Below are 21,990 nucleotides of genomic sequence, written 5' to 3'. Positions count from 1 at the left end.
AGATACTGTAATAGAATGAGATTAACCAAAGGGCAACAAAAGAGAAGTGAAATAACATAGTACATTAAGAACACCATTCACACAAGATAAAGCTCTTGTTTCCATACACTGGAGATCCTTTCATTTAGCCTCGTCCTATATGGCCTTATGTATCAAGGTTTTGCGCTATTGTACATTAATTTTTAATGATGGTCTCATCATGCATTTTCAGAAGTTCTATGTAATAAGGAAATAGGATATGGGCCTCACTCACTCAATTAAATGTGTTTCTAAGGTATATGCATAAGTAAGCCTTCTGGCAGATTTGTACAGAAACTCCTCCAGAACTCGTGATGGAAAAGTTCTGTACTGGTCATGATATGAGCTTTTTTTTAAAAAAAAATATATTTTTATTGTAATTAATAAAAGGGTTACATGATATTTGCCAGATAGGAGGTGCATTAATTCACTTACATTGATACCCTTTCATATGTCTTGGTACCCATTACCCTCCCTCCAACCCCCCATCCCCCCCACCCCCGTCTTGGTTTTCCCCCCTTCCCTATCAAATTTCAAATAACCAAATACAAATAAATTTAATGTATCAGATAACAAAGTGAGATACTGTAACCATATGAGATACCCAAGGGATAGCAAAGGAGATGAGAGATAACATAGTAGATTAAGGACAACAATCATTCGTTATATGGCTTTTGTTTCAATATCCTGGAGGTCCTTTCAATTAGCTTCATACTATATGGCCTTATGTATCAAGATTTTGCTCTACTGCAGATCTCTGCTAGGAGAACCCAAGGTTTCTACTGATTATGACAAATGAGGGAAACCATTGAGCCTAAGTTCCCTTGAGTCTGGCTTACTTCACTTAATAGGATTTTTTCTAAGTATTTCCATTTCCTAACAAATGGGTCGATGTCGTTTTTTCTGACAGCAGCATAGAATTCCATGTGTACAAATACCACAACTTGTTGATCCACTCATCAACTGAGGGACATCTAGGTTGGTTCCATATCTTTGCTATGGTGAATAATGCTGCAATGAACATTGTTGTGCTAGTGGATTTAGTATGCCCTAGATTCTGGATGGTTGGGTAAATGCCAAGTAGTGGAATTGCTGGGTCATAGGGGAGTTCTATGTTTAGCCTTTTGAGGCACTGCCATACTGCTTTCCATAGTGGTTGAATGAGTTTGCACTCCCACCAACAGTGTAGTAGTGATCCCTCCTGGCCACATCCCCTCCAGCATGTTATTATTCGTTTTCCTGATCCTGGCCATTCTAACTGGAGTGAGGTTCAATCTTAGGGTTTTGTATGGCAAAGGACATAGCTAGTCAATTAATTAGGAAGCATACAGAGTGGGAGAAGATCTTCACCAACCAAACAACGGACAAAGGCCTCAAATCTAAAACATATCAACAACTCAAAAAAATTGAATCACTCCAAAACTAATCTCCAAAGTAACAACCATCCCATTAAAAGATGGGCCAAAGACTTAAAGAGAGCCTTCTCTGAAGAAGAAACAAAAATGGCCTATAGACACATGAAGAAATGCTCAACATCTCTGGTCATAAAAGATATGAGCTTTTAATATGAAGAGGTTAGAACAGAACCCTAAATTTAATATCATTAGATAAATTCATGGCCTCTTCAGGTAGTGAGAGGAATATTCAAGAGTGTCAGTTTTCACTCCTTCCCTTGGTGCCATCACTGAGGATTTTGTTGAAACTCTTTTTCTGAGTCTGTAGAGATCTGAACTACCAAGGGATACTGTCTGAGCAACTCAGGCTAATACCCCTATAAAGACCTTGTTGCTAAAGGCAGTTCCTTTAGTGAGACAGGAGCTTCTTTTTTTAGACTTTATTTCTGTTACTGTGGATGACATCATTACAGAGACATTGATATTAGTATTTTGATTTTGAAAGTAAAGTAAGTTTTTACATATCAACATCAAAGTTCTACCTTTGTATTTTAGGAAAATCAGTAGCTGACATTAGAAATATTGACCAGAGTGGATTATAGAAAACAAACTTCAGGAGTTGGATAGTGTGGTGTTGGTGCTCGAGTGCCTTTATATAGGTATGAAAATAAAGTTACAATGATAATTTGAAAACCAGATATATCACCAAAAAAGATTAAATAATCTAATTTAAGTATCATTGAGAACATTTTGGTCTATTCTGCACATGTCATTTATTTGGAAGGGTCTCAAAGATTTACACCAACAATGAAATACAAATGATGGCATTCCTCTAAATTTTTACCCTTCCAAACAAGGTTTTCCATTTCCTTTTTAGACATGGTTAGGACCCTAATGCTCCATTTCTTGAGACTAAAAGACTGCCAAATAATTTTTATTCTAAGGTGAATATTTGGAAACTCAGCTGGTTTCTAGTATAAAATTTCTTCATAGCCCGGTACTGTTAAATTTGAATGTGAATGCACATGTTTGAGACTGTATACTGAGACCCCTGACATAACTCTCACCCCCTCATCTCTCTTTTACTTCCCCCCCGCCCTAACTCATGTCTTACAAAAGAAATTTTGTGTGGTAAATGGATGGGGGTACATTGATTATGACATAAAATGCGAATGCAGAGTGAGTTGAATTGAATGTAATGTTTAGTAAATGTGCTGTCTTATTCCTGTTTAGGCTAGATTCACTCTTCAATACATCAGACAAATCACAAACTTGTTTGGTAAGTTATTTATTTTCCATTGTTTCTCCATATTTCTATCCAACATGTTCTTTTCATATGTATAGAAGTCCTGTGTCTCAGTTTCATTTTTCTTCTTCTGTCAGTTTTCTGGAGAGGATGCAGAATTTCACACCAATTTCTGTTCATTGGAATACCAAATTTGAGAGATGGAGATATTCTAAGCATATATGATATTTCCCCTATAAAAATTTCAGAATGTGATTAGGTTATTTATGTTTAGATGAAGATAATTGACCATATGAGAAGTGGTGTAGATGTGATAAGCACAAATACGCAGTATCTTTAGAGGTACTTATAGAGAATTTGCCGGCAACTCTTCTTCCTCTACCTCTCTGTGATCACAAGTAATATTCTTGATAACTGCATAAACTGAAGTTCACCCACCCAACATAAAAATCCACATTTTAAAATATCTGATAGTTATAGTGAATACAGGAATTTCAAATGCTTTTGATTCATGACATAATTGAGGATATTACTCTGAGCCTCAGGTGATAGGTCATTGGCTTTCTTGCTTATTGGAAAATTGAAGGCAGAAGTATTTGAAAAATCCTACTGAGGTGTTTAGTAGAGTTGTCCCAGCCAAGATCCTTTATCAAGTGGTATTATAGTGATTTTTATTCTTTCATTAATCTAAACAAAAGTGTGAAAATACACCATATTTGTGGTCCTTAGTTATGGTTCCCCATATCTTCCTACTACCTTTCTCAGTCATCCTGGTTCTGCTTTTTGGGGAAGTTTGGCCCAGACTTAACGAGTGTTTTAGAAGATATTTTTGTTAAGTACTGGAATTCTAGGGGTTCCCTAAAGGGTAAGTCTCTAGTGGGTAGATAGACCCAGAATTCAGACCTCAGAATAGTTCTTTGGATGTTATACTGAATTCATGGTGGATCGTGGCACTTCGATTTCAAAGGATTTCAGTCCTTTGCCATATCCCTCATTGTAGAACTAGTTTGCAATTATTTTGAATCCTAACAGTAATCTAAATTTTCATGTGATTTCCCCCTCAAACTTAGGTTTGCATGCTACTTGCTTATATGGCTATAGAGATTGTTTTGCAATGGGAATATATGTCAGGCATATCTATAGTTCTGTTGTAGAAAATAGATTTTAAAATATTTCATGAACAATACCATTTATGAAAATACTGAAACACCTAACTGTTCTGTCTAATTTCAAATTGTAACCATAATATATCTTTTTTGCCAGTCCTGGGGACTGAACTCAGGGCCTGAATACTGTCCTTGGGCTTTCTCAAGGCTAAAGCCCTACCACTTCAGCAACATCACCACTTCCAGCTTTTTCTATATATGTGGTACCTAGGAATCGAACCCGGGTCTTTATGCATGCTAGGAAAGCACTTTACCACTAGGCCAAACTCCCAGTCCCTGTAATATATCTTTACAAAAAAGTGTGGAGACTGTAAGTAATACATTTAAAAAGCATTGGCATTCCCCAAGAAAGAGTACTGGTTAGTAGGATTTGCCAGTTTCTCAGGTGTCTGCACTTACTGTAGCCAATTTCAGGATAACAGTATGACTTCACTTACTGAATGTTGATCACCTATAGTCCAACTCTAGTGAGTTATGACTATCACTAATATTTTTAATATTGTAATGTTCTTCCAGATAGTCTTTTCTTACTAGTATCTCCTCATTGATTCTGGTAAGGAGACTTGTTACTGACTGCTCTCATATTCAGTTATCTGACTATGACTACATTCCTAATTTCTAAACTCAAACACTAAACTTTTATTAAAGTCATAGTAATTCAATGAATATATTTTAAGGGTTCTAATATTTGTTAATGGTAATGCTCTGAAAAGCATATGGTGTGTTCCTTAAAAATTGCATGGGTTGTGCATATTTATTTTTAATATCTGCTTAGGTAAAAGTGGTGAAATAAAACACCATCCACACAGGAGAGCTAATCTTCATTTATATATAGCTTGATGCAGAGGAATTTTAATTTTGCTTTTGGGAATATAAATATACAGGAGAAACATTTCTGCTCTGTCTTGCTCCTGTTATAGTATTTTAACTTCCCTCTATTAATAAAACTTCCTCTTAGTGTAGGAACTAAAGTCCATCTCATAAATTCATAAAGATAAAAAGTGCTGCTGTTAGTGTCCTCGTGGTCACGTTATTTAAGAAGTTGTGGCCAAGGTCTAGAAGGAGCCTATAAGGCTGCCCCATAATGGCTGGATCATATAAGCTTTGCAGGTCACTAGAATGAAATCCTACATGAAAACTCTGGATATCCACGAATGCCTCTGGAGAGCCTCTAGCTTTCCAGCTCCCCAAGAACAAAACTAGAAGTTTTCACTTCAGTTCTCCTCCAAGGATTGAGTGGTACTTCTTTTCCTCTTATTTTGTCCTCTTCCTCTGACACAGTGTTTCATGTCCACACTGGATGATAAAGGGCAGGCAATGTCAACTGAAAGCATGGAGGTAATAGAATAGTGTGAAGTGTTTATAAACACAAAAGACTTGTGTAACTTAAGTACTCAGAGTGACTTTCTTTTTGCTAAATTCCTTCTTTTCCTAACAGATCCCATTTTTACTGGCTTACTTATGGGGCTACCTTTTCCAAGATTCTTTCATAAGTAAGAATATGTGAGAGTCACAGAATACATGAAAGAAAAGTGATGAAAGAATGCCAGCCTTTGGTCACTGACTACCAAGCTAGAGAGCTGACATGTAATCCTTGCATTGCTTCTGCATATAGAGGTCTTAAGATAGCTTACTTGTTGGGCCCAAAATCAGTCTGAAAAGGAGTTTTGTTTTACTTACTTTGCTATCAAAATTATACTTTTATAGTGATTAAATAATCAATTTCAGGCTATTTACATACCACAGCCAAAAGTTTTCCAGCCTACCACCATATTAATTTTTAACTTGTTTACAAAGAAGTGACAGCAAGTGATTTTAAGACTGTAACAAAATAAACTGGTACTGAAAATTACTGAGGTAATATGAAAGTGCAGACAAAAATTAAGATGTGATTTTGTAGCCACATTTTCATTAAAACTTTTTTATTAACACTGAGTTTTTCATATTTCAAATATCGTGCTCTACAAACAAGTATTCAAAAAGCATCACTCTATGCAATCACTGGCACATAAATTTAAGAACATAATTTAAATTAAATTGTCTTTTGTATATCATAGATACATATCGATCTATATAATATATCAATATATTTTTATGGACTATATATCCCATCATAGACATATATCTAAATAGATATAGTTGTATCTCCAAATTCATGTCAATGACGTGGAGTACCTGAGTATGGGTCATTGCTCGTATATTGTTTGAATCATATATCCACATATCAAGGAGGCTGTGCACCTTTTTTTAATTAAAGAATTTATTAACATTGATTTTTACATCATATTTTAAATGATGTGTTTAACAAACAAGTATTCACCTTTTGTTCCTTTGTTCTTGACTTACCTCACTCAACATGATTTGCTCTAGTTCCTTCTGCTTCCCAGAGAATGCCATTATTTCATTTTGTCTGGTATCTAGCCACTTTTTGTTGTCTGTCCTTAAGAAAGGATGATAATTGAATTCCCAGGAAAAGTTTATCAGGAGACCTAGAGTGACAAAATGGAAGTATTCTATTACCATCAGAGACCTACCCCCTGGAATTAGGAGAAGGATATGAAAGGGAGCAGTCTGTAGAGTTGCTCTCAATAATTAGGATGAAGAAGTTAAGAAAGCAATGTCATTCCATGTGAAAGAGGACATGGAAATTTTATGTTCAAGGCAGAATTTCCTGACCCTTCCCTTTTCTGACTCTACTCTGTTGCTTTATCTCCATTGGACAAGCATCACAAGTGACATGACAATACAAAAGCTACTTTCATTGTATTTCTTAATGAGCTACCTATGAGACTCAGATGTTAGCTCATCTTCATAGTGAGCACATTGTCAAACCCCAGAAGTTATTATTTTATTTTGCCAGTCCTTGGGCTTGAACTAAGGGCCTTCTTGCTGTCCCTGAGCCTCTTTATGCTCAAGGCTAGCATTCTACCACTGGAGCCACATTGCCACTTCTGGATTTTTGTAAGTAGATTATTGGAGATAAGAATTTTATGGAATTTTCTGTCTAGATTGTTTTCAAATCATGATCCTCACATCTCATCCTCCTGCGTAGTTAGGATTATAAGCATATGTCACCACTGACCTGCTTCAACACTGTTATGTGACTTAAAAGAGAGGAGTATTATGTGTGTGGAAGAGAAAAGTTATGATATTCTATAAACACTATTTCTTTATAGTTTCATAACAGGCATTCAGAGGAAATGTCTAGTATTGTTGCTATTCAGTTTCCATTTTTAATATATTATGGTACACTTGAAGGCAATAACAGGTTTATATGCATACATTACTTAAATATTTCATTTAAATATATATTTTCTTTTGGTCCATTTTTTTAAAACAATGACAAGGGTCTTGCAGTTCTAGGTCCTTAATATTATCTTAAAAATTTTTTTGCCAGTCCTGTGTTGAACTCAGGGCTTGAGCACTGTCCCTGAGCCTTTCTGTACTCAAGGATAGTGCTCTACCACTTGAACCACAACACCACTTCTGGATTTTTCTGTGTATGGAGTACTGAGAAATAGAACTCAGGGCTTCTTGCATGGGAGCACACACTCTACCACTGGGCCATGCTTCCAGTTCAACACTATTATATTTATTGTGTATTATTCAGTTATTCAGTTGACAGGACTTATCAATCTTTTTATGGTATGTGCATGGTGTGTGCCAGTACTCAGGGCCTTGGCACTCTCCCTTCTTCCTTAGATTTTTTTGCTCAAGGCTGGTGTTATACCACTTAAGGCATACATATGTCCCCTTCTGGCAGCTTGTCAGTTAATTGAATACAAGAATTTCATGGGAAATTCTTACCAGCTTAGCTTTAAACTTTGATTCTCAGATATCATCCTCTTGAGTAGCTAAGATTACAGATGTGAGATTGAATTAGTGCCTTTCAGACAGGAGGAAAACGAGATAAGTAGTAATGTCCATTTACTTTTTATTGAAGCTCAAGTACAATCCTTCTTATCCCTGAAAATTGTTTTACTCACCCAAATGTGGGAAGGAAATATGGACCCTGCTGTTGGTGTTTCAAATACTATTCTCTGGAGATAATTTTTCAGCCTGAAAATGATAGTTCAGTTTCTACATGTAAATAAGCTTCATGAGTTCACAGAACACAAGGTGAAAATAGATCAGTTAAACAATATGATCAGGAGGGAAGGGATAATAATAATGTGAACAAAGAACCCAAGAATTGTAGAGATATAACAACTCAACACAATGCTGTGATAAGTGAAAAAAACAAGACCCTAATGTCAATTTGCATACAGTTTTCTGGCACAGTTGAAAAACTGGTGTTTGGAGTAAGAAGGTACTGGGAGAGAAATGTGGGAGGGGGTAACAGTGTTCGACAAGAAATGTATTCACTACCTTACATATGTAATTGTATCCCCTCTGTACATCACCCTAATGATAAAATAAATTTAAAAGACATTATTCAGATCTGCAGATATAATTCAGCTCTCTCTGCTTCTACCACATTTGTGGATAATGGAAAATTGCCCTTAGAAATAGATGACATCTCTACATTTTTTAAAAATATTTTTATTGTATTTAATAAAAGGGTTACATGATATTTGCCAGATAGAAAGTGCATTAATTCACATACATTGATACCCTTCCACATGTCTTGGTCCCCATTACCCTCCCCTCCACCTCCTTCTTGGTTTTCCCCCCTTCCCTGTCCAATTTCAAGTAACCAAATACAAATGTATCCAATATATCAGATAACAAAGTGAGATATTGTGACAATATGAGATAACAAAGGAATAGCAAAAGAGATGAGTGATAACATAGCACATTAAGGACAGCAATCATTCGTTATATGGCTTTTGTTTCAATATCCTAGAGGTCCATTCAATTAGCTTCATACTATATGGCCTTATGTATCAAGAGTTTGCTCTTTTGCAATTCTTTGCTATTAGAGCCCAAGGTTCCTACTGGTTATGATGAATGAGGGAAAACTTTGAGCCTAAGTTCCTTTGAGTCTGGCTTACTTCACTTAATATGATTTTTTCTAAGTCTTTCCATTTCCTAACAAATGGGGCGATGTCATTTTTTCTGACAGCAGCATAGAATTCCATTGTGTACACATACCACAACATATTGAGCCATTCATCAACTGAGGGACATCTAGGTTGGTTCCATATCTTTGCCATGGTGAATAATGCTGCAATGAACATTGATGTGCTAGTCAATTTAGTATGCCCTAGTGTCTGGATGGTTGGGTAAATGTCAAGTAGTGGAATTGCTGGGTCATAGGGAAGCTCTATGTTTAGCCTTTTGAGGCACTGCCATACAGCTTTCCATAGTGGTTGAACGAGTTTGCACTCCCACCAACAGTGTAGTATTGATCCCTTCTGGCCACATTCCCTCCAGCATCTGTTGTTATTAGTTTTCTTCATCCTGGCCATTCTAACTGGAGTGAGGTGGAATCTTAGAGATGTTTTGATTTGCATTTCTTTTATGACCAGAGATGTTGAGCATTTCTTCATGTGTCTAAGGGAGATTTTTGTTTCTTCTTCAGAGAAGACTCTCTTTAAGTCTTTGGCCCATTTTTTAATGGGATGGTTGTTACTTTGGAGATTAGTTTTGGAGTGATTCAATATTTTGAGCTGTTGATATATTTTAGATATGAGGCCTTTGTCTGTTGTATGGTTGGTGAAGATCTTCTCCCACTCTATAGGCTTCCTAATTTACTAGCTTTGTCCTTTGCCATACAAAAGCTCTGCAGTTTAATGCAGTCCCACTTATCCAGCCTTTCTCTGATTTGTTGTGATTCTTGATCTTTATTAAGAAAGTTTCGACCTGTGCCAAGGAGGCCTAGTGTATCTCCTACTCCTTCTTGTAAAGTTTTCAGTGTGTCAGCTTTTACCTCCAGGTCTTTGATCCATTTGGAGTTAATTCTAGTGCAGGGTGACAAAGAAGGATCCAACTTTATTTTTTTGCACGTGCTTAACCAGTTCTGACAGCACAACTTGTTGAAGAGGCTGTCTTTCTTCCATTCTATTATTTTGGCTCCCTTGTCAAAGATTAGGTGACTATAGGTCTGGGGTTTAATATCTGGGTCCTCAGTTCTATTCCATTCGTCTTCAGGCCTCTTCTTGTGCCAGTACCAAGCTGTTTTGATAATTATAGCTCTGTAATAGAGTCTAAAGTTTGGTATTGAAATTCCTCCTGTGCTGTTCTTTCTGCTAAGAAGTGTTTTTGCTATACGGGGTCTTTTATTATTCCACATGAAATTTTGGATCGCCTCTTCTATTTCTTTAAAGAATAACATTGGGATATTGATGGGTATTGCGTTGAATTTGTAGATAGCCCTTGGCAAGATTGTCATTTTCACGATGGTGATTTTTCCAATCCAGGAGCATGGGAGTTTTTTCCATTTCCTTAGTTCTGCTTTAATTTCCTTTTTCAGGGTTTAAAGTTTTCATCAAAAAGGTCCTTTACATTCTTAGTTAAGCTAATTCCTAGGTACTTTATTTTTTTTGAGGCTATTGCAAAAGGAGTTGCTTTCCTGATTGTTGCCTTGTTCCTCTCACTGTTGATGTAGAGGAAGGCAGTTGATTTTTGAGGGTTAATTTTATAGCCTGCTACTTACCATTTTTTTAAAGAAATTATCTGATCACCTTTTACCTTGTGCCACATCTGCGGGTGATGCTGTTCCAATGTATTTCTTGGGAAGCTTTTCCTTATTCCTCATCTTACTGCTGTTGCTCCAGCTACTTGTACTTGTTGCCTAGAATTTCAATTCGCTCTAGTGGTCTCACAGATTTCAGGAGTGAATACCTGTACTCTCAGTCCTTATTTTAGCCAGTTTTCTGTTCTTTCGTTGAACCAGTTCTGTGTGGTGACGTTTGATTTTCTAGGATTCTCCTGTTTACTGGCTTAAACTTTTCCTACATGTCATCTATGGGGTTTCAGTGTGAGGACTCTGAAATGATGTGTTTTGTGTTTATTAGAAACAAGTCTGTCTCTTTTCCATTACTATTTGAAATTCCTTCTAAGCCCTTGTCCTCTTGCCTTTACTTTGGACTCATATTTATCAAGCTTCATCTTTGATGTGCCTCTTGCTAGGGTCTTTAGTTTATAAATTCCTTTGTCTTTCAGCCTTAGGAAACATGTAATCCTTCTATGCCCAGCCATAATACCTCAGTTAAAAATCTTATAGTAATTGTTTGTTTTCCTTATTTTTACAATATTGGGGACTGAACACAGTGCTTTGCACTTGATAGACATGTGTTCTCTCAAGTCATTTTTTTTGTTCTGTTTTGTTTTTCAGTTTAGTTTTCAGATAGATTTTCACAGTAAGTTTTCCAGGTCATTCTTAAAATATAAACATTTTAACTACAACTCTTGACCAGCTGGTACCTCAGACATATGTCACCCACCCACTTGATGTATTCTTTAATACAATGTCTTGGTAAGATTTTCCCATGACTTGTTATTATCACTGGTTCTACCTGTGCTTTCCAAGTAGCAAGAATTATAGGCATGTGCCACCACACCTGGATATCTAGTGTCATTAGAATTATATTCTAGTATTGATGGCCTTTGTCATACATCTAGACTTTTAACATTTAAGAGAAGTTTTCTTTAGTTTAATCTTCAATTATAGCTATAATATATACTCTTAAATAATTTCCCTTAATGACTCCTACATGGCCTAGGGATAGGGTATAGAATCCTTGAATTCTAATTTCTATATGTGGTTCTTCAGTTGTTATGTGCTTGAATACTGATAACATTTTGTGTTTACTAACAACTTACATACTTTCCCATATCTACGTATGCCCTTGAAGGTAATATGGACATAGGTTTATTTGCTTTCTATTTTATTGTGACTCTTTTAGTGTAAAGGGTCTCTTATTTTCTTGACTGACATCTAAGATCTTATACATAGTATTATTAATTCTCACTTCACGGGGCCTGAGATACAGGTCAACTGAAGACCACAAACATTACAAAAAATCTCTAGTAACACCCTAAAACAAAATTTTAATTGAAGCTTAATATGCTTTCTTACATTTTTGTAAACATTGTATTGTGAATTTTGAAACTTTGTTTCTTAATATAAAATGGGAAATTTATGATATGCCAGTTTTTAAGAAGCTGTTAAAAAATAGGGGCCAAAGATATAGAAAAGAAAAAAAGAAAAAGAATTCAGAAGGACCCTAATAATTTACTACAAGAGGCAGCAGTCTCTCAGATTCCTTTCATCAGCATGTTAGTTAATCTTCACTGTCCATTTCATTGCGTTGGAAAGTGTCTAAGAAATTAGTGTTAGAAATATATGACAACTCTCCAGTGTTATAAACACAATACTTTGGTGTCAGATACAAATGGACACACAGGAGATATAAGAGATTTGATTAAGGCAGTTTAATGATGTGCAAAATGCTGCAGTATTGTTTCTCCATCCAGAATTAGGTAGGCACACTGGGTGGAACCGTTTGCTTGATTTTTTATCCCGGTCCAAACTGACCCTTCTCCTGTCAAGGTGTTAGGCTCACATTCTATGTATAATTGATTACTGAGGTTAGAAAAGGGGTTATTCTTTAATTTGTTTTTCCAAAGGTTTACATTTTTTCTCCTATCACAATTGGCTGCGAGTGGGGCTGGGAACAGAGTGACTGGCAGATAGTTGGAGGATGTTGATGAGGTCAGTGGAAAGCTCCAACTCAAAAGGATGTATTATTCGTTTTAATTCCATTGACTAAAATTTCTCTTTCTAACAGGCAGAATACTTGGTAGTTGTAATTTTAGTCTTTTAATTCCTTTGGTAAAAGATTTATGTACCTCACTTGACTAGCTGGTCACAAGCAATATACCTGGTAATTGCAATTCATTCTTTTAATTCCTTTAGCACAAGATTCACATTCCTCACAGGGCTGCCAGTCCACAAACAACACAGATAATAGTTACAATTGAAGTAAAAGAGCAAATAATTCCAGGAAATATCAATACCAAAAAAATCAATATACCAAAAAATAAGCAGTATACTAGAAGCACTTTAGTTTGACAGATAATATTTCTTCTCATATTACAAAAGCCCACCATTGGATGTCCTGCTGGAGATTTTTCCAGAAGGAATTATTTAAGCGAGTAGAAGATTTGCACCAAATGTGGCCAGTACCAAACCACATGCTGGGGGCCAGATATACTTAAAGGAGTCAGAAGGGAAATCTTTAGTAGCTCTGTTCCACTATACCTTACCACAATAATGGGCTCAAAGAAGTGTTTCCTTAGCAGTTTTCTTAAGCCAAGAAACAGTGGCCCATACCTGTTTATTGTAGTTAATCAGAAGGCTGAAACACAGAGGTTTAGAGTTTGATGTAAACTCAAGAAGGAAAACATTCCATAGTCTTCATCTCAGTCTTGGGAATGACTCAAGTGATACAACTTGGCTGTGAGCAAGCAAGCTAAGCAAGAATGCAAGGCTTTCCAAGGTTAGAACAAGAGTAAATATGTAGAAGAGAAAAGAAGGACGCTAGAAAATGGAAAATTATGCAATAAAGAGAGAAAAAAAGCTGCTGGTTGAAATCTCTTTGTATGGCCAGTTGCTCATCACTATTTTCCCATCACTACACTGACTTGGCCTGAACATGCAGTGGCTGTGATGGCTTAGAATTTCTTTAACACTAAGCTACGGTCTGACCTCACCTATAGTAACTGACAATAAGTTTAATGATGTTGTATTTTTACCTCTGTGCTGCCTTATTAATATTCTAGAAGTACTCAAATTAAGACCAGAAATTAATTTTGGTGAAGAGGTAGACTGGTGAATCATTTAGCGTTTAGGTTGTAAAGTTCTAAATTTATTTAGAAATATTTTGTGCTGAGTTTGAACTAAAGATTTTGCATTGAAAATTAAAATTTCTCCCAAGCAAAAAAAATGGATTTTGTTGTAACACATGATACTGCTTTTTTTTGTCAACCATGAGGTTTGAACTCAGAGCCAGGAAAGTGACCCTGGGCTTTTTTGCTCAAGCACTATATCTGAACCACAGCACCAAAGGTATTAGAAATGTTCATTGAATACTGCTGAAGGATCAAACTTACAAATAAGAATGTAAATACATATACAAAATCTCAGTGAAAAACTTGACTGAGAAGCTTGCGCAACAAGCCTTGTTATTTTGAATAATTAAGAAGCAACTAGAGTGGTTCACACCTGTTATCCTAGGTACTCAAGATCAGTATTTAAAGCCAACCTGAAACTCTTCTCTCTAATCAGCTACCAGAAAACTAGAAGTAGCTCTGTGGCTCAAAGTGACAGAGTGCAAGCCTTGAGCAAAAATGCTCAGGGACAGCACCTAGGTTATACATTTAACAACTTAATGGGTTTAACTAGGTCAATGAGTTTGCCTCAACTTTGTGTTAACAATCGAATCCTTTTCTTTTGATCCTGGATAGATTAAGCAAAATGAGGCATGGAAATTAGCAGCTATAAACTCAGAAATAAAAAAAAAACTGGATTAAACCAAGCACTGGTGGCTCAGACCTATAGTCCTAGCTATTCAGGAGGCGAGAACTAAAGATCATGGTTTAAATCCATCCCTGGCAGGAAATTCTCTGTGAGATCCTTATTTAAATAATATACCCACCCCCGTGCCCAGAAAAAATAAAGAACAAAAATAAAGCTCTGTTTTAAGTGGTAGAGTACTAGCCTCGAGTAAAAAGAAACTCAGCGACATTGCTCAGACTCTGAGTTGAAGACCTAAGACAAGTACCAACCCACCACTCCAAAAAATTTTGAATTAAGAAATAGTTTGACTGGGAGTGGAGCCTGGTAGTAGAATGCTCACCTACTATGCACGAAGCCCTGAGTTTGATTCCTCAGTACCACAGACACATACAAAAAGCTAGAAGTGTGCTGTGGCTCAAGTGGTAGAGCACTAGCCTTGAGAAAACTCAAGGACAGTGCCCAAGCCCGTAGTTCAAGCCCTGGGACTGGCAAGAAGAAAAATAGCTTTCATTAAGTCTTGTAGCCCCTCAGTAAGCTACATTTATTATAAGGGAAATATGTAAAAATAGTGGCTTTCTGTCTCTTTGACTTTGCCTTTTTGCCCAAATGATTAGTATACTGTGGGATCTGAGTAAGATATCTTCACCAAAGATACCTTAAAAATTAAAAAATAAAATGGCATAGAGGAAAGTGTGCAAAGAAAACTATGTCAAGGATAGACTCCTGTCTTAAAGGGAATATGGCTGCTGATACAGGTGACTACTGCCAATAATGCTAGCTATTCTGAAGGCTGAGATATGAGAAAGCAAATTTGAAGCCAAAGCAGGAATGTCCATGACACTTTTTTTGAGGGTTCTGGAACTTGAACTCAGGTAACTAAAACTGTCTCTGAATCTCGATTGCTCAAGGCCAGCAATGTAAAATTTGAGGCACAGCACTACTTCTAGCTTTATTCTGAGTAGTTTAGTGTAGAAACAGAATGTCACACACTTTCTTGTGTAGGCTGGCTTCGAGCCATGATCCTCAGATCTCAGCCCTGTTGAGTAGCTAGGATTACAGGCATGAGCTAATTGCACCTGGCTTATATAACATTTTTATCACCAAATATCTAGTAAAAAGCAAGAAATAGAATTGTGGTTCAAGGTTCAAATGGTAAAGGACTAGCCTTGAGTGATAAGCCAAGCAAGAGCCATAGACCCTTAGCTCAAACCCCAGAAATGACAAAACAAACAAAAAAACCCAAAAAGGAACATATTGCAAAACTCAAACATGCATATAATCCATTACGTTCCCAAACAGAGTGAACAGATCAACCCTGAAATCTTTGGGCCTAGTTGATAAGACAGTGCCACTGCAAGAAAGAATGCATATATCAAGTGTGCAGAACAAAGGAAATGCTCATTCTAGAATGAATTTGAGTCCAATTCTTTAATCCACCTTTAAACTATACATGTCCCCAATATAACTCAGTGTGTTTCTTAAAGCATCCAAACATTGCCAATTAGAGCTTGATTTTTTGTTTTTACTTTCTGCTTAATTGTTCAATATAACTCTGTCAAATTTTCTTATCAAGGTATTTTGTCCAGATATTCTTATTTTGTGACCAAAGTCAAGAACCTGGAATGTACTAACACTTGAAGACAATCTTCAGAATCTGTCAGCAGCCATCAATCAAGGTTTGAATTTTAGTTACTCCACTAGAAGCCTACAGAAGGTAGAACCTTTTCATCCCTTTTAACAAAAGACCTCAGGTAAAACTAAGTTGACTTGGGATTTGCCTCTGGGTGTATATATCAGCTTTTTCTGTATGATCCTATATCCAAAAATCTATGTTCCATAGAAAATAAGAGCCCAAGAGGATTATCCAACTTTAAGATTTCTCCATTAGGCTTCCCATTATACTGTCCCTTGGTTAGAGGAGCAGAGGTGTCTAGCCAAAACAGGAATCATACAAGATTTTGTTAGTGGATCCCTGCCATTTTCAATCCTCCCTGAACTGGTAATTAAAGGATCATCCTTAAAAAGCAGCACACTTTACTGATACAAAAACAATTCTTTACTAAAATGGAAGACCATTCCTCTCAGGAACAGTCTAACGTTGACACTACAAGTTTTCTTTTAACAGTACCACCACCAACAACTATGTCTGCTTTACATTCAGTTAGAAAAGTTATGGGCCTTCCTCCTCCTCAGGCTACTCCTCTGAATTTGCCTCTGTCTCCACCTTTGACCCCATTCTCTCTCCTTACCACTTACTCAGATTCTCGGGTGTACTTTCACTTTTTGTTTGAAGCTTGCTTTGGGGAAGGGACAGTAAAGTACCTGTCCAGATTTTTCCATATCCCATATAGATATAGTCCAAATGGACAATGTCCAATTTGCTCTAAGTGTAGACAATATACTCTGTTCTGGTATTATTTGAGACATAAGGAGTCAGCACCACTGCTTGGAGCTGCCTTCGCCTTAATTCGACATTTGCTGTTATGCAACTATGAGAAGGTGCCTTCTAATGCTCAAGATTGCCAACAGAATATCCTTTCCTATAAACTGGGAGAGTGGTACATGACTACTTTTAAAAGAAAAATGCTAATTCTTGAACGTTATGTGATTGAAGTTGAAGATACTGAGGTTGAAGGTAAACACCCTCTAATGTCAACTCTCCAAGGCTTATGCATTTATTCAATCCTGTCTACAATAGATGAGAAATCTAATTCTCATTATTTTCAACAAAAAAGGAAATCTCAGCATCCTAGAAGGAAAATTCATGTTTCCTCTAAGTGTTATTAGTGCTTTTTGTTTCTGTTTAAGGGAGGGAACAAGAGACAATATCCATTTCTGTTCCCTGTAATCTTTTTCAGGAATATTAAAAAGACACCTCTTTACTAGGAATCCACAATAATTGGATGGGCCAACATTCTGGGCATTATCTTCATAAATAATCCTTCTGTTTAAGATGTTAGGTGACCTAATATGCTTACTGTAGAGAGGCTTTTGTTCATTTAGGTAACCTTTTCCTCTGTTTTATTGTTTGCTTATTTGCCTACTACCTTTTATTATGTGTTAATAATACAAGTGGGTTTCATTATAATTCCATAGATGAATACAATGTAGTTTGAACAAGTTTACTTCTTATATTTCCTTAACATCTTTCCCTTGTCTGGCCTGTTGTCATACAGTGTTTAGTATCTCTGCTCTTTTTCTTACACAGAGACATTAAAACCTGAAATTTCCATGAGAAATAGTATTCCTAACAGTTCTCTCCCGGGATGGATTTGAAAGAACAGAAATAATTTTTAGAGATGTATTAGAGAAAATGATGTTGATCTCTCTGTAATATAACTTGACTTTATAGCTTGAAAATTAGACTTTAAGTTTCAACACTATCCTCCAAATAGAACTATTCTCCCAGAAAGAAAGAAAATGGTCTGAATTCTCCCAGAAAGAAAGAAAATGGTCTGATGTACTCTTTATATTTTCTGGTTTATTTTGTGGTTATATTAAATCTGCAGATGTAGGTATTGATGTATGATTTATTATATGTGGGGCTTCCTACATGAGGATCTTATAGAAGATACTCTCTTCATTGTCCCCAGGAAGGTTTATTTATCAGCAAGCCTGTGTGGCGATACTTGAGGTAGAAGGCCATTTTCCTTGGATTTATAATGTGCTCCAGAGCCTTCTGCCTGTATAACATGGTCAACCACCACTGTTTTCCAAACTGTACTCACTTATTATTCTCTGTACCTCTCTTTGGAAAACATGCTGAGTCCCACCAGAACATCCTACACTCCAGTTTCTTATGATCCTGAATCCACCAAGAATATGTGCTCTCTAAAGAGAATTGGTTGCAGCAGAGAGGAAAACAATATGAGCACATGTACTCTCTTCTGTAACATAAATCAATGTAAGTATAACTTGGAGGGTTCTCTGGGAATCCCCAGAAACTGTTAAAGGAATTTCAGTTTCAAGTATTAACTTTGACTTAACCTAACAAGGTTTATAGATCATAGTGACAACTTTTTGCATCCCAGAGAAAACTGATTCCATATGGCTGTCTTACCAGGATTTAAAGTAAGAAATTTATGCCAGAGATAGAAGAAAAACAGCAGCATCAAATTTTAATGCTAAATGACAGTCTTAGCCTGAGGGTTCTCCTAAATAAGTCATGGGAGAGACAAAAAGGTAAGTCTAAGCCTTGTCAAGTTTATAGTACAGTCTGTTTAGTTACTCAAAAAAGAATGAGAGGCCAGTATTGTTCTTATTTCAGGTGACTGAGAATGACAAAATACACCAGTGTTGATCCTGAGTTTCATAAGTGACTTAATCCCATAGGTAACTATATTATTAGCTAGTCAAGTTAGACAGCTACCATAAAAACTTCAAGCACAACAAATGGGACCACAAATTCCATTAAGTCAGTCTCTAAATTTGTCCTTCTATGAGTTCAACAACTGAGATAAAGTAATGAACAGCATATGTTAAAGGAAGATTATTCTGGCAGAAAAGAATAAGCTCACATACTTGTTTTAGCTATAGGAAATCTTTATTTTTGTCAGTCCTGGGCACTAGGTGTGGATGGAGTCTTAAGGATGGCAGGAGTAGAGCATGCAGTGACAGAGAAGACATGCCCATGTTGGGTATGGTTTCTTGGAAAGCCAAGAAACAGTCATCAAGCAAGCCTTCAGTTGGTTGATGAAAGTATGCCAGGCCAATAAAGTGGCATCTATGCAGGAGGAGTACAGGACAGCTGTAGTAGGGCACTGGATGGCATCAGAGTTGGACCTCCTTGGTGATATAGGAAGTGGAAACATAGTTCTCCACAGGATGTTTGGGCTCTACAACTACAGTGTTTGTTGCAGCAACCATGCTTATCACCTAGGAAGAATAGGAAAGGCAAGCACTTGTGGAAGAGCATTAGTGCCTTTCACTACAATGACACCAGTATACAAGTAAACCAAAATGAATGACAGTTTAGATCACTGTTTGATAATCAAGTGAAACTATTTCCTGTTTTCCTTTCTTGACTTGAACAAGGTCCAGAAATACATTTTTCATAGGCAAGAAATAATACCGACCATTATGAATGATTGCACGTTTATGTTTGAAAGCAAGGAACATGGAGAAGATGGGAATGGAAAGATTATCCCAGTGTTTACATTTGATATAAATAAGTAAAAATCCATGTTGAAATAGTTGGTCAGCCTGCTACCAGTCAGTTATTAATGGTATTTTAAAAAAATTCCCAGGGTCTCAGAGTTTGACCTAGTGGTAGAGTGCTTGTCTAGCATGTTCACAGACCCAGGTTTGATTCCTTGGTACCACAAAAAAAAGACAAAGCAGGAAATTGTGCTGGTGCTGTGACTCAAGTGGTAAAACTCTAGCCTTGAGAAAGCCCAAAGGCTGTGCTCATGCCCTGAGTTCAAACCCTAGGACTGGCAAAAAAAGGTCCCAAACAGACATGTGAACTAATCTTTGCGAGTTTCACTCTCAATAAGCAGTAAAAAGATCCATAAGGATTATTTTACTTCAAATTAAATAGTGAAGTTTGTAATGTACATTACTGTTGGTTTTCTTTCTTTTTTCCTTTTTCCTAACTAGAGCTTGGTTTGTGTTCAATACTTGCCAGGTGTTCATTTGTAGGTATTCTCATTATATCTGTGAATGAAATTAAAATTAATTGCAAGGGGAAAAGTGCATTCACATTAACTTTATATTTTAAGAAAAGTATAAAAGAAACAGAAGTATTTAAAAATACATACATTGAGGAGAAATGCCTTTCAAACAAATTAGTATTCAATTATTATTTTTACAACCTGTTTCAAAACAGGTGATCTTTTTTTCTCATAAATGCAAAATTGTCTTAACAGTAGCTAGCTTAGTTTTATTTTTATGATATAAATATTTCTAAGTTATAGTATATAGTTAACTCTGAACTCACTTACTTCATCAGTTTATATTTTTTATATTCTAACCCTGAAATGTGCTGTCGTTAATAAGAGTTTCTCTGGAGGATATAATTTTGTATTTGTTAAGCGTAGTCCTAGTTGCTAAAATTTATATGCCTTAAACTTTATCATTTTTCTTAATTCTTCTCTATACACATATGCTATGTTTTCATAAAGTTATCATTGTGCTTAATTCTACTTTTAATTTCTATATTCTGAAGTGGTGCAAAATTAGGATGTTAATCAAGTGAACAGAGTAGACATATAAAATATACAACAGTGCAATCACAGTATAGAGTTATGAGGTTTAAGGACTATGACGTGTGTTCTGTTTGTATGTAATGCTCTATGAAAATGTAGTTGAGAGGATTCAACAAAGGATGAATTTCAGGCTTCATGTTTGCATGCAGTTTTCTACATTTTTTTCATATATTTTTATTGTAATTAATAGAAGGGTTACATTATATATGCCAGATAGAAGGTGCATTACTTCACAGTCATTGATACCCCTTCTCATGTCTTGGTCCCCATTTCCCTCCCCAGTTTCCTAGATTTTTAAATGTGTATGATTGCTAAGAAACAAACAGTTGAAAAAGAAATTTACGCTGGACACAGTGGCTCACACCTGTAAGCCTGTCTACTCAGGAGGCCGAGATCTGAGGATTGTGGTTCAAAACCAGCCGAGGGCACTAACGTCCATAAGACTCCTATCTCCAATAAGCTCCCAGAAAACCAGAAGTGGCACTGTGGATCAAGGGGTACGGCAGTAGCCTTGAGCTGAAGAGCTAAGGGACAGTGCCCAGGCCCAGAGTTCAAGTACTACAACTGACACACACACACACACACACACACACACACACACACACACACACACACACACACACACAAAGAAATTTACTTTGGTATCATGAAAAGGGCATGTCTTAGATATAAAAATAATGACTAAATAGATATTTTTAGTGTAACCCAGGAAAAACTTGTGCAATCATAGATTTGGAACATTCCATTTGTATTTCAGTCTTTCAATATCTTCACACTCAGATTAAGGCTGTGTGACTCTAGTCTTAGCCTTAATGACCCACTAGTTCTCTAGAGTCATTTGTTGGAATAAGATGATTATTCTTTTGGTACTAATAGGTAGAGTAATAGTTTTCTTCATTATATTGTGTGGCTTGTATTCTTCCCCTAACACCTCATGTAACTTCTTTTCCAGCTAAAAGCCATCCAGTGTTCTTGGTGATGTCTGATCCTGGCAATTCAATGAAGAATTTTTCCATCTTACCATTTGATTAAATAGGAGATGATTTCTGGTCCCTGAATAGGCAAGGTCAACGCCCCAATTCAGCTTGAAGCAAATACAGAAGACGGACTTTCACCCATCAGCTTCCCTTAAGTTTTAGGGACCAAAGTTGTTTAGGGGAAAGACTAGGTAGGATAGATCCAGAAAACAATGAAACATGAGAATCAGCAGCCAGTAATTCTAAGATCAACTCTGTACTAAACAATAGGGAGGAGGTCAGATGACCTAATATGGCCACTGCAGAGAATATGGAGGATAACATATTTGTTGGAATGTTTAATTTAAAAAAAATATTGTTGTAAGTCAATGAATGAGTGTGGGGTTTTTTTTGGTCTGTGTCACCCCTTTCTTCACTCTCTCCCAGTTTTTCCTTCCCATCCCCACTTACATGTTGTAGCCTTTTCAACACAGTGTTTAGTGAGTACCACTGCTGCATTTGTTCACCCTTTGTCCCTA

At 36.5% G+C, this 21,990-nt stretch overlaps 1 long non-coding RNA gene across 2 annotated transcripts; it reads left to right on the top strand.

Moving 5' to 3' along the window:
• The first annotated feature begins 2,644 nt into the window (after positions 1–2,644).
• On the top strand, positions 2,645–21,783 carry LOC150041166 (uncharacterized). 2 transcript variants are annotated; one of them, XR_016533753.1, is made up of 4 exons: positions 2,645–2,691; positions 15,863–15,965; positions 17,498–18,193; positions 21,448–21,783. It is a non-coding gene; the product is annotated as an uncharacterized LOC150041166 (long non-coding RNA). The 2 variants fall into 2 exon arrangements; XR_016533752.1 differs by having other exon boundaries at positions 15,863–18,193.
• The last annotated feature ends 207 nt before the right edge of the window (positions 21,784–21,990 follow it).

Source organism: Megascapheus bottae, chromosome X, assembly GCF_031878675.1.
Source record: "Megascapheus bottae isolate mThoBot1 chromosome X, mThoBot2.hap1, whole genome shotgun sequence".
NCBI classification, from domain to species: domain Eukaryota; kingdom Metazoa; phylum Chordata; class Mammalia; order Rodentia; family Geomyidae; genus Megascapheus; species Megascapheus bottae.
The sequence above is the reverse complement of the archived record's forward strand: the minus strand, read 5'-3'. Positions and strand labels throughout refer to the sequence as shown.